Source organism: Carassius gibelio, chromosome A24, assembly GCF_023724105.1.
Source record: "Carassius gibelio isolate Cgi1373 ecotype wild population from Czech Republic chromosome A24, carGib1.2-hapl.c, whole genome shotgun sequence".
NCBI lineage: Eukaryota > Metazoa > Chordata > Actinopteri > Cypriniformes > Cyprinidae > Carassius > Carassius gibelio.
Window position 1 is genome coordinate 14,239,991 of NC_068394.1, and position 14,192 is coordinate 14,254,182.

Genomic DNA, 14,192 nt, shown 5'->3' on the forward strand with positions numbered 1-14,192 from the left:
TGCTCAGGAACAGGACGGGGCGTCCTCGATGTCCATGTATTGTGTAAGTAGCTGTGCAATAAAGGGATATTTTTGTTATTGTTAAAAACAACACTTATAGTTTGAGGGTGAAATTAGATTGACTGTAGGCTACAGGTGAACACGAGCAGCACAGGAGCCGCTGGGGACTGAATGATGAATGAATCCGATGAGCTGAGATGATGATGAGGCACTCCGGCTCTGATGTGGTTTTCTCTGAACACTGAGTCTACAGAACTCTTTTAGAAACTGTTGCTGGAACATGATTTGTTAAGATGCAGATGCATTTATATTAATTTGTATGTCCATTGTAGCTGTTTTGATATTGTTTTTCCACAGTAGTTTTGAGGTGCTATGAAAGTTTCCATCAGTGTATCCAGGTGAGGTTCATAGTTCAAGGTCACAGAAGGTGGTCGTCGAGGGTTAAACCCCTTGTCTTTACTCCAATTCCCCTCATAATGACAGATAGTTGGCACAGTAACTGTTCAGTTGAGAGTGATCTTCCCTAAGGATGACATCATGTCCACAAAAGCTGTATTGTGCTCCATCTGTAAAATAACGCAGAGCTGTTCATTCTCGTTCCAAACGGGACGCGTGCCAAAGGATTGCATTCTTGACCTCGTTTTATGTTGATAATGAACTTAATGTGTTTGAGATATGTCTAGGCTGTTATTACGAGGCATCAAAAACACTGCTCTGCTCGGAAATCAGCTGACACTGGACACATTGCTCCAGATACAGGAGAAACGCTTCAGATTCTGCTTTTAAAGGGGTATTTCACCCACCAATGCACATTTAAAGCATTTACTCCCCCTCACATTGAAGAGGAAATCAAATGCAGGTGTTTTGCACACCACTGACTTTCATTGCATGGACATAAATCATAAGTGAGGGGGGTAAACAGAGTTTAGTTATTAGGTGAACTGTTCCTTTAAGCTTGAGGAGGGAGTGTGATGTTTGAGGTGACCGCTTCTAGAGCTTTTGTGATTCAGATTTCACAAGAACTCCTGTAATATATGATGATAGATGATGGTGAAGAGCTCGGCCAGCACGGCGCTGGCCAGATGACTGATTTGGGACAAATATTTCCACCCCAGCTGTAAACACAAAGGAAATAGAGCCGTTTCCACAGAAACCATGCTTCTGCGTGTACTGTACGAGAGCAGCTGCTTTCAGATTCTGATGTTCGTTTGAAACACAATCCTAAACACTTAAACTTGCTGTGTCCACACAGTTTGGCATCGCTCTTCTGATTATCTCGTAGTTTCAGCTCATGTTTTTCAGATTCAGTTTTTCTGTGTGAAGTGGCAATCTTAAATCTTCCTGGAGTCAAACACCTTTTTCTTCCACTCGGATGAGGACTTTGTTTCACTGAAGACACAAACCAGAGTTTTAGGTCTATCTCCTGTAGCCTCCTTTTGTAATGTATCCTACTGCTGAAGAATTGACTTCAAACTCTTGAAACACTGACCCACATCACATCTCTCAAAACAAGCCTGAGATAGTGTGACTCCTGCCTCTGAAGATAAGCAGGACAGAGCTTGGTCCAGGACCTGACTGACACCAGGAGGACGGGGAACGTCCTTTAGACGAGGTGTTCAGTTGAGCTCTCCACTGTAGGGCTTTTATATTGTGATTCCAGGTTGTTTAACACCGGTGTCCAGATCAGATGTGTTATTCATCATGTCCTCCTGATGATTGTTGTACACTGGGCTTCATGACTCTACAGGATCTCCTCTCCACTGATGGACAGGCTGATTCTCATTTATTAACTTTAATCTTTATTTTCATCTTCTCAGACGTCATACATTTGTAAGCTGATTAATAAAGACATTCTTAATTAGTCCTATAATGTAAGACACGCTGTTGTTGTTAAAGAGTTTCTCCTTTTAACATGAAAGGTTCTAAAGGGAGATTCCTCCACAATGCCAGAACCATTTGTGGCTTCCCAAAGAACCATCCAGTGATCAATTCTTGAATCATTTTAACAACCTATAGAATTTTTTTCCCACTGTAAATGCTGTGTGGAAATGCTTCATGGATGTTGAAGGTTCTTCATGGAAGCATCGGTGCCAGTAAAGCACTTTAAGAGTCTAGTAGCTGTAAACTGTTTAGTGGAGGTATCCAGAAAAGTCTCTAATGCTGTTCATGACAGTGTATTATGTACAGTAATGTCTGTGGTTGCTATACCTTTTCACTAAGCATTATTAATACTAATAGCTGATGGAAGGATGTTCTTGTTTTGTTCCATGGAGCTCATATTCTAGTTTATAATCTAGCTGTCATAGAGTCTCCTTTGTTTCGGCTCCTCCGAGGCTTTGATTGGATCTCCGAGAGCTGGAGGGGAAGGTAATTCACATGCTAATCTGTTAGCATATCTTAAAAAGGACTTCCTCCTATTCTTTGGCTTTGCATTACATACACAAAATCTGAATACGTTTAAGGTACTTCTTGGCTTAAATACCTTATGCCTTAAATCCAACAATGATCTGAGTGGTTGAAGATTACTGTCTGCTCTTCACTTTGACTTTCACAAACAGAACAGACTTTACCAAGACATACAGCGTGAGGGATAGCATGAATATTGACAGGACACCTCAGATTCTGTTTGAGATCAGTGTGTGTGTGTGTGTGTGTGTGTTGCATAATGCAGTCGTTGCTCTACAGGAATGTATTATGACATACTCCGGCATTACAGCAACACAGTGAAATTAAAACATTTGGATTGACAGTGTGAGAAGATTTTTCTTCCTCCGCTCTGACACGTCTGCCTCCAATTCCTGGAAAATATTAGGCGATGGATAAAACTCCATCAAAGGAAATATGCAAGAGTGTCCAAACAAGAATGGTGAAACGGCGTCTCATCTTTTCCCTCGCTGGCCTGGAGAACAGGAGGCTCATTGTGAGAGATGCTAATTCTGTTTCGGAGGAAACAGTGGCTTGTTCAGCTGGTGAAACCGCAGAGGTTAGTTTTTCTCATTCTGATGTTTATGGCTTCGGATGTTTGATTCTAATGTGAGAGTCAATGAAAACAACACTTGATGTGTTTTATTACAGTTTGAGTCACCTCACTGAACAGATCCAGTATTATGTTAACATATAACTTATGTTAACTTACGTGGCCTGACTGAACTAACGCGATGCTCAATTTCTGAAGGTAAAAGAGGGTCCAAACCGATACTAGCAAGGTGTACCTCATAAAGTGGCCAGTGAGTGTATGTTGACCTTGTGATGATAACTAGTGACCAGCTGAAGGTATGTCATAAGCAGAGATCCAGCTGGAGATCATGTGGATCATTCACTGTGAACCCAGTCGCTCGGAGAAGCTCATGAGATGAATGAAATCACAGCGTTTGCTCTTTGAGAATCGCACTCATATCATGATTTCTGTTTTGATTAATCATGCACTACTTTATAGTGGTTGTCACTACCTGAATGTTTCAGGAGTGTTTTGGTAGCAGAATGGGGTCTCCAATTCTCCTTAACATTTAAAATCCACTCAAACAGAATTGGATGACCATATTTAGCTGCATTATGCGCTCGGCCACTGTGTCCTACAGGCCAAGGAGTCAAATAAGGCCTGTTCATTTTCTGTCATTGTGCAATGAGAATAACAGCTGAGCGATCCAAACGATCCGTCTTAAGAGGCCTGTGCCATCTCCAGTATGCTTTAGTGTCAACATACACGAGCCGAGAGCTGCTGTTACGCCTCTCTAACCCACTCCTGGGTCAAACGTCTGCTCACAGCTCTTCCTGCGTTATACATCACAGTCAGGATATAGCAAGAGCACTTCATAACACAAATATATATCATATACAGTTCCATCCTCCCGGCTCAATCTACTATGCTCCTATATTTCCAAAGAGCATGAAAAGGTTAAAATAGCAGTTAGAGGCTGATGGAGAGTGTTTGCACTCATACGTACCCATCCTGTTCCTATTATGTCATCACAACAGGAATGTTCAAACAGAAAAACAGCGGATTATTTTTGCCATCTGGGCAGGGAAGTCTGACAGGAATAAATGGATAAATGAAACGTCCATGAGACACAAACCAAAACAGGAAAGCATGACTGGATGTTCCACGGCCTTCATAGAAAAACACATTCCCATTGCACTCAAGCTAAATGTTTGCTTTTGACATACAGCCATTGAGTCAATGGAGCGGCCCTGCTGATCTTTGACCTTTGGAAAATATAGATGAAAACATGTTTTGTGCTTTTCTTATGAGTTTTTAATGAGAGACATTACACAAACACTGTATTGGAAGAGGACTTATACTGCCATGCACTTCAGTTGTGCACCGGGTGCGCTAATGAGCAAGTTTACTATCAGAAGAGACAGACATATGGAGCAGGATATGTGATGTAAACATCAAAATGTATTCGTTTACAAATCATGCAATAAAAGTCTTTTGAGCTCACAACATAGTATTATTTGAGAGACTGCATTAAAATAAGTCTTTAACCAATAATCTGGTTCTGTTATTGTAGTTTGTGTGCATAGAATACAATTCTTGGTGTTTTACTGTCGCTAGTGCTTATTTCAGCCGGAAGCTGCAGTGAAGTATATATACATGTGTCTTTGGAGTTGCAGGATGTGTTTAGCTCACTGTGAATGATGTGTTATCAGTGAAGTAGCTGTTGACTAGCAGTGATGGATTTAAACACTCACACATATGGGATTCATGACTGTTTTTGTGCTTTTTTAAATGAGTAAGTGGAAAGTTGTTGTCAGCTCTGGACAATAGGAGGACTAGCATTGGGTGTAAAAGTTTCTAACATTTCCAGCAGAGACAGGATATGACCTTCCTGCCTTCAGATGTATAGCCATAGCCTTCAGACCACGCAGATGAAAACACAATAAAAGCTGATATTTCTAAAGCTGTTTGTCACATGAAGGAAGTGAAATGAATCACAGGGAATGTTTAATGACTGTGTGAACAGATGCGTCACTGAGTGCTTATTACTTTAATTTGCTGTTTAAATGTTTTTAGGATCACTGATTGCTGACACAGGCCTTCATGCAGTGAATGCAGTTGAACACAAACACAGTCTCATGACAATTCATTACTATTTTACACATATTTTAGTGGCTTGTATGATTCACGTGAATGATCTGCATACACCCCAGGGGCAATTAGGTTTAGTGGTGGACTTTCATTCTTATTTTTTAAAAATTGTATGTTTTTGTCCGATTCCCATCGCATGAAATCATCAGCTCATAAACAGCCAGGTTTTCCTGTGAGATGCTCTCAAACTAAACTGGATTCACGAAGCAGCACCCATCTGATTTAACCAGGAACTATCTACTACATATTTAAATGCAGTTAGCATGAATAAAGTAGCCTGATCACAGATTATTCACAAAAGTCTGTTCTTTAGAAATGTTTGTGTTCATTTGACATGTGTTTGGGCTATTAGCTGATTTCTTTACTGAATAATTAAAACCGTTTCCAGTTTTCAGCGCACACATTTCTTTCTTAGTAAATTTCCTCCAGAACGTTCAGATTTAATCATTAGTGTTCCCTTTGCTGGATTACTTTCACAAAATGACTTAGTTCTGCTTCATTTCAGTTTTATTTGCCTTCTTATTTTCAAATATAATATCTACTTTATAGTGTTTTGTAATCAGCATAAGCTCATGTTGTGGTGAAGGCCTGTTTAACTGGACAAGAAGAGGTCAGCTGTTTGTCTTATAAAGAGACCGACTGTTGAACACTCAGATGAGGTTCAGATCACTGCAGGACATCAGCGGCCTGCTAATGTTTCTCACCCAGTTCTAGCAGAAACCTCCAAACGCAAACATCATTTGAGCTGCTAATCACGATCTTCATTAGGCTGTTAAGAGCTTCCTTTGGCATTTTAGATGAAGTGCGTTTCAGTGTGTGGAACAGACTGTCACAAAACACACACGGCTTATTCGGCTCTAATATACACGCACACAGAGGAAAGTCCTGCAAGAGCAGCTGAAGAATCTCATTATCACATCCTTCATTCATGAGGCACAGTGTTTTCCAGCCAGTGTCATAAACTCTGCGCTGCGGGGATTCGTTCACGCGGTTCTGCTGGGAGTTACGGGCGACATGTGCTCAACAGATCACCAAATCCAAGTCCAGGCTCTCCTCAATCCTGAGATGATGATGATGATGGGCAGCTCTGGTGTTTCGAGCTTCCTCTGAGTCCAACACTCTTACAGGAAACGCCTATCACTTATAACTGTCCAGGATTTCATGTGTGTGGAACACCGCATCACCCTGCAATGTTAATGAGATTGTTTATAAAGCTTTATTGTGTCCTGTGAGACCCAATCTGCTTTTACCCCTGGGGAAGAAACACATTTTATTGAGCTGACGACATGGACATGACTTGTTCTGCTGTTCTGACTGAGAACTGATGAGTTGGACATTAACATGGTGTTCAGAAGTGTGGGGTCCGTTCTGCTCATTATGGCTGCATTTATTTGACCTAATGTACAGTAACCACAGTGAAATATCATTACTGTAATGTTTATAGCTATGAGGTGTAGTGGGTGGTCCAGATTGGTCGTCTCAAGCCTTGTCTCAAACACAATCCCAGATGGTACGGTGTCTAAACATATGGCCTCCTCCTTTTCAAGTCGTTCCTGGCTCATCTGTGCAGTTTCATCCGCAGGGAAAATTTGCTGATTCAGATCCGACATGCTGTTGTGGCCCAATATAAGTTAAAGAGACACTAGGTCTTTCATTAGGAGCACGTTTGGCCTCCAGAAGTCGAGGCTAGAGGCATCTTCAGCTCCCAGGCTTCTGCTGGAGGATCCTGACTGAGAGAAAGAGCAATAAAGAAAGCACTTGAGATGTGTTCTTTGATTGTTAAAGCTGTTTGAATGTGCAGTATGTAATAATCTGAAATAACCTCCAGCGGTGTTGATTTATGCTCATATCAAGGCGGTTTCCTTTCCTAAATGTGATTTCTTTAGTAAGCTAATATGCAGAATTTATTGGGCTTGAATGGCTTCATGTGAAACAGCATATTAAATGCAGGGATTTATTTTTAGTTGAAGTAAGCACAGACGAGCGCTCCTGGAAAGCAGCAGTGTTTACTGTAAAGCATTTGGCTGACGGCACGGCAGAAGAAGCTTCATTAATCAAGCGTCCTCGTCCGCCCGCGTGAGGCTCGTGTTTGTGATGGCAGCTCAGGAGATTTCAGTGCTTTGATTATTGAGTGGTTTGCAGGGGTGATCAAGTGTTCCACTGTGGCGTTAGCCAAAAACATGCACATTAGCAGTTCTGTGTCCTTCTGAATCTTTTAATATCGTTAAAATTAAATACAGAAGCTCCAAAATCTCCAAAAGCACCTTGAAGAAGTTCTGTAGAATATTGCATGTCTACTGTAATCATATGCTGTTTTATGTGAGGATCACTATAAAAACAGGCTGTTATTTTCTGACAATATAGATGTATTTATGAGATTCTGTTGGAGAAGCAGTGACTTTGAGATGATGTCTGTTGATTCAGTTCTGGATGATTTGATCATGAATCAGACTGATCTCATTCCCCAGTTCAACTCATTGATTTACTGATTCACTGATTTATTGATTCACTGAATCACTGATTTACTGATTCGCTGATGTACTGATTCACTGATTAATTCATTCACTGAATCACTGATTTACTGATTCACATATTCATTGATTTACTGATTCACAGATTTACTGATTCACAGATTCACTGATTTACAGATTCACTGATTTACTGATTCACAGATTCACTGATTTACAGATTCACTGATTTACTGATTCATTGATTCACTGATTCACTGATTCGGTTGCAGCTGCTCACACGACAGGACATTATCAGTGAATAATGATTAAGTCACATGAGCCCATTTTATGATATTTATATGGTGCTTTTGTGTTCTTTTAGGAGCTTGAATGCAATAATCCTCATTCGTTTGTTAGTGAATTTGTCCGTCAAAACTCAAAGTTTAGTGTTGCTTTTTGAGCAGTATAAAGAGTATTAGAGGAAACGAAGGTAGCAGTGCAGGAGTCATCAGCAGATAGAGGAGGATTCATGGGATTGCGAGGGACCGAGAGTATAATGGGAGCTTTGAGTTTGAGTTGGGCTGGTTTTGTGCAGATTCTCTGAGCAGCTGGACTCTGCTGAACTTTCACTATGAGTGCTGAGATCCTGCAGCAAATCTCTCACTCCTAAAATGAAACAGCCTGGCTAATTTGATGCTTTCACAGGGTTTTAGATGCTTGTTTGGGGGTTTTGGAAGCTGAGAAACCAGCTAAAACAGATCAGCTCCAGATTTAACCAGCGGAGAGTTGCAAACTAAGTTATTTTACATTTCAAGACACTCAAACTGTGCAGATCCAGTGTTTTTACTGATAAATCTCAGGGTGCTAAACCAGACACTTTCCCCTGTGAAAAGCCAATGAGAAATGCTTGTGCTGTAAAGCCTCATAAGTCATTCATAAGCACAGAAAGTCGTCTGACTGCCACAAACCTGTCAGAAAGCTTTCCAGATCATTTGTAGAGCCTCAGGTTTAGCTGTATGTGGCTGGGTTTGAGATTTGTGTGTGGATGCACACGTGGAGCTCAGACACAAGCTGAAGCTGAAATCAAACAGCATCAGCAGTTTCCTCATTAAACACTGAACATACAGATCTGTGAGCCGCTAGCAGCTAAACGCTAGCTCCACGTGTGGAACTAGACCAGCAGCTGTTCATGAATTCATCAATAATTTGATTCAGTGTATATCTGATATATATTAGTAGTTCACTCTGCTCTTGTGAATGTTTGGAGCCGATGATCGCAGGTTCAGTGATCTGGAAGAAGAGCCTCACGAAGGCTGTGTGTGATTGAGAAGCTCTCCCAGCACACACACACACACACACTCAATCCAGACCAGCGCTATAACTCACTGCTCCTCAGGGACCCTTCATGTGTCTTAATATGCTTGTACCAGTGTGTGTGTGTGTGTGTGTGTGTGAAAGAGAGAGAAAGAGAGAGAGAGTGTGTGTGTTCCACTGTCGCGTTAGCCAAAAACATGCACATTAGCAGTTCTGTATCCTTCTGAATCTTTTAATATCGTTAAAATGAAAAAGTCTTGTTCTCCCAGAATGATGTAGTTTGAGAGACGTCTCTGTCCTGTAGCAGAACATCACAGCCTGAACAAGCTCTTAGATCGGCCCACTGTAGTGGACATTAGAGGGTTAAAAACTGAGGCATTCGTTTCCTTGAAAACGGTTTCCTTGAATAGTTATGTAATATTTAAAAGTATTTTTTACATTTTGTAATACTCACTGACATTTTATGAAACCTTAATTTCCACTGCAGTTATTATAGAGCCATGGGATTATTATTTCATATTTAATCAGTACAGTAGCATCCCTTCAGATGTGTGTTTGGAGGATGAGTTTGATCACGAGACACAGGTGTGTGTGTGTGTGTGTGTGTGTGTGAGGACAGCAGGCAGATCCTCAGACCTCTTCGAAGGAATATAAAGCGTCCGCTTGAGTTGTGTTCATTAGGATCCAGTTGAGGCGCAGCATCACCTTATATTCCTCTGTTAAATCTCTGACAAGCATGTTCTGGAATTAATTTTCACGAGAGACGAGAACTTCCCCGAAAGCTTTCATTCCTAACTAATGCTGTATTTATTTAATAAAGGCAGCTTAATTTACTGATATTATCATTGAGCGTGCCATTTTCTCCTTTATCTGAGCTTGACCTTTCCCTAATCTCACCTGCTTTCAAATGATTTATTCTGTGAAATCTGAATCTGTGTTAAAGTGTAATGTATTTCTGTGATGCTCCGCTGTATTTTCAGCATCATTCCTCCAGTCTTCAGTGTCACATGATCTTCAGAAATCAGAATAATATGATGATTTACTGCTCAAGAAACATTTCTGATTATTATCAATGTTGAACACAGTTGTGCTGCTCAATATTTCTGTGGAAACTGTGATGCATCTTATATTATTTAGAAAACAGCTGTATTATACTGTTTTTATCAGATTTGTGGTCAGAGAAGTGTAGTGGTGACGTGCAGAAGAGCTCGAGAGAAGCTGAAGATGGTTCAGTAAGGCTGGCTCAGGTTGGAGCAGATCCTGATGAAGTGATTTCTCAGTGGAGCTGAAGTGAGTCGAGACATGAAGAGAGGAACAGATGTGTCTCCGTCAGTGTGCCATCATCAACACACTCCTTCAGCTCCAGTGTGTGTGGTGTTTGTGTTCCTCAGCGGCTGATATCGGCTCGGTGTCTCTGTGTTTCTGCTTCGTCTCTAAGCAGCCAGCGCTCAGTTCATCAGAAACTGGGAGGAAACTCGACTGGACCCAAGAGATGCTTCGTAGTTTTAGCAAAGAGTCAGAACAGCTGTAGTGTTGCTTAAAAAGAGCATCTTCTGCCAAATATAATCAGTCATCATCACCATAATGAACACACGTAGAATCTGTAACGCTCATTTGATTCATTCACTGTAATAATGCATACAGAATGGATTAACTTTGAAGTTTGCATGAAACATGAAACATTTATGTGGTTTAACCCTTAGATCTGCATCTGTGATGAAAGTGACATCATCTCTGTGTAAAGAGGTTGTGTGTGGTCAGTGTGGTCAACATGCCCCACCAGCAGGACTATAGAGCTCTGGGGAAAATAACAATCATAAACACTGAATCTACAAATTCTGCTTAAAATTGCTTTTCTTCTTTCTTTTTCCCTCACAGTTTTGAGTTAGATTGCAAGATGTAATGTTAAAAAACAGAACTGTGAGATTTAAATGACTAAAAAATAAGAACAAAGTCAGAATTGTAAGAACGCGTGACATCAAATACTACACCAAACAATGACAAACAGTTAAAAAGTAATACATATTATATACATATTGTGAACATAAGTTTTGTTTTGACCCGTAATAAATTGTTGCAGTATTGCATAAAATTACAGTTAAAATAAAATTACCCAAATGATTTGAATTGAAGTCAGTTTTGAAGTTTTTTATTAAACGATCAAACAAAAGCTAAATATGTGTGGTTTCTAGAACCAAGCGCTTCTGTTAGCACTGCTTAAATATTTAGATTGTAAATTGTGTTAGAGACTCATCGAGAGAAGCAGGCAGGAGTGTTTGAGAAGAGACCTCGATCTCCCATGATGCTCCTCTTCAGATAGATGTGAAGGACAGGGAGTTTCTCTTCGAGTGTTTGTGTCTGTAACACCGCTGCACACACACAGAACACACACTCTTACTGTTTACTTCTCATCTTCTGAGAAACTCAATCTTCATGGCTAGTATTCAGATATTCAGATCTACGGCTGGATCATTGAGCAGGTTTTCATGCTGTATTGCGTGTGCTGTTGGTGTTCTGGTGCTAACTCTCTGGTCGTGATGAAGCTGAGGTGAACGGAGGAGGTGAGACGAATTATTGAGATGAAAGTTCACTGAGAACAGAGCTTCACTGAGCTCCTCGCTGGAAAATATCAAACCACAGACATGCTGCTCTGCTTGTTAATGTGCTGCGTGTGTGTGTGTGTGTGTGTGTGTGTGTGTGAGTGTGTGTGTGTGTGTGTGAGTGTGTGTGTGTGTGTGTGTGTGTGTGTGTGAGTGTGTGTGTATGTGTGTGTGTGTGTGCTCAGCTTGATGCTGAAATCTGCAGCGCAGTGTGTGCTTTAGATTTAGTGTGTGATACTGGTTTAGTACTGACTAATGAAAGCACAGCAAAGTAAAGCTGAAGTAAGTTATTCTTTAGTTACATCAAGTTGAGTCAAGTATAGAATGAAACTTGTTTGTTGGGGCAAAATATTAATACTTCTATTGATCAAAAGTGTCAGTAAAGACATTTATAATGTTACAGTAGATTTTTATTTCAGATAAAAGCTGTTCTTCTGAACTTTCTGTTTATCTGTGAATCCTGAAAAATAAAATGCATCACAGTTTCCACAGAAATATTGAGCAGCACAACTGTGTTCAACATTGATAATAATCAGAAATGTTTCTTGAGCAGTAAATCATCATATTATTCTGATTTCTGAAGATCATGTGACACTGAAGACTGGAGGAATGATGCTGAAAATACAGCGGAGCATCACAGAAATACATTACACTTTAACACAGATTCACACAGAAAACAGCTGTTTTACACTGGAGTAATATTACACTGTTTTACTGTAGTTTTGATCAAATAAATGCAGCTTTGATGAACAGAAGAGACTTCAGTCAGAATCTCCATTCACTGACTCTGTGTGTGTGTACAGTGTTTATTGACTAGTGTTGATAGCACTGCTGAAGAACTGATGTGTGTGTGGTGCTCTGACATCAAAGACTCTGGCAGGAAGTGGTCAGTGTGTGTGTGTGTGTGTCTGGAGGGAGAGGCAGGAGCTGGGGATTGTTGGGAGATAAGACTGTGTCCTGAAGCATAGGTCAGCGCTGCTAAAGCTTTTAGACCAAATTTCACCAAATACAAATGTCCTTGTGCTCAGTGGACTTTTCTTCATTGCATAGATTCTGCTCATTTATGTATTCTTTAAGCATTTGGTGTTCATTAGGCGAGATCCTCCAGATTTGCTCCAGTGTTGTTCTCATGGATGAGCTCAGGCCTTACCTCCTCTGAGGCTCATGGGAGCGTCTATAGATTGAGTTTAACACTCCTCCCTGGGCCGGATGATCTGCCAAATACAGGACCTCATTTCGGACGACTGAGATTCTGCTGTGTTTGCTGCTTTCCTCCGTCCATGAGCTCACACATGTGATGTAGTACTAGGTTTACAGTCTTTGCTATTGCCTCAGAATCTCAAACCTCTTCTGAATCTGAGTTTCCTCATCATGTTCACTTCATCGCTTACATTGAGTGTATTACTGTAAACGTCCATCGTCAGCAGTGTGGAGATGTTTGAACCTAATGATGGAGTTTTAAACTAATGATGGAGAAGCCTCTCATCCTCAAACATGATTCCTGAAGGACTGGGTCTCTGTTGAAATTCCTAACTCCGTACGGCTCGTGATGACCTCCTCTGCCCACAGACAGCTCTTCAACCTTTGGTCCATTCCACAGGAGAGAAATGCAATATAAAGTCCTCCTTGTTCCTCATGCTGACCTCAACCCAGCGAGAGCCAATCAGACCTTCAGCTCTTATCCTGGAGCCTTTGATCCTCCGAACTTCACCTCTCAGCTTCATTTCATAAAAACTGTTCCCAAATGTCTTCATACTGGCTAAGTGTTTCCACTAGTTACACAACCGGCTGGTGGAGTCTGATGATTGGAAACATCTATGGAGAATTCACGCTCTGCCAAATGTGCAGAGATATAAATGCCACACAGATATTGGTGTGATCACTGAGTGTGTTCTGATGCATTACAAACCTCTCCTGATGACATGAGGTTATTCGTCATAATCGCTGTGAGATGTGGATATATCCACTGTGACACATACAAAGATATGTGTGTTTTCATGCATACGAAGAGATAAATAGACTTTGGTAGCACTCTACTTGAAAACTTTACATGTAATGCATTATAAAATAATTTTCATGAGTTATTGTAACCATAGTTGTAATAATTATCTGTTCACTGAGAATGCATTAAAACCTGAAGAACAACAGATTTCAGCGCTATAAAGGAATCTTCAAAATATTTGAACACATTTTAACTTTGGTTAAAAATAATTAAGAATACGTAGATATAATGCATTATAATGTACATTTTTAATGAAGGCTTTGAGGTGTTAGCAAAACTTTCAAATGCACATCATTAAGCCTAATATTTACTGTTTATGAAAGATAAAAAGGTCTTGTTACTGCATGCTACTGGTTCTGAACGACTTCTCCGTGTATTTATTCATTTGTTTTGACTGTCTTCGTTCAAACTGCATTCAGATCTGCCTCCATTCCAGTCTTCAGCGTTCACTTTTATAGCTGTAGGTCTGAAAACTCAGTTTCACAGTAATGTGTTCTGGCTATGACTGCACGGAGATGATTTCTGACTTCTGAGGTTAGTGAACTGGATGTGTGTCGCTCACCCAGGTGAATCATCAGTGGTGTACGAGCAGAAGCTGTGTTGTTGTGTGAATGCTGAGACGACATGTCTTGCTGTAGAGTGCTGTTAAACTCCAGCACGTTCCTCGCAGCACATCCATTAGCCACACTAATCTCTTCCAGATGATGGGCCGGTAACAGAGCGGCTGATTGTTAGTG

The 14,192-nt window shown here is 40.6% G+C and overlaps 1 protein-coding gene across 5 annotated transcripts in view; it reads left to right on the plus strand.

The window, feature by feature from the left end:
- Nucleotides 1-14,192, plus strand: part of LOC127946137 (collagen alpha-1(XV) chain) — a 50,765-nt gene that overhangs the window by 1,893 nt on the left and 34,680 nt on the right. The window lies entirely within an intron of this gene.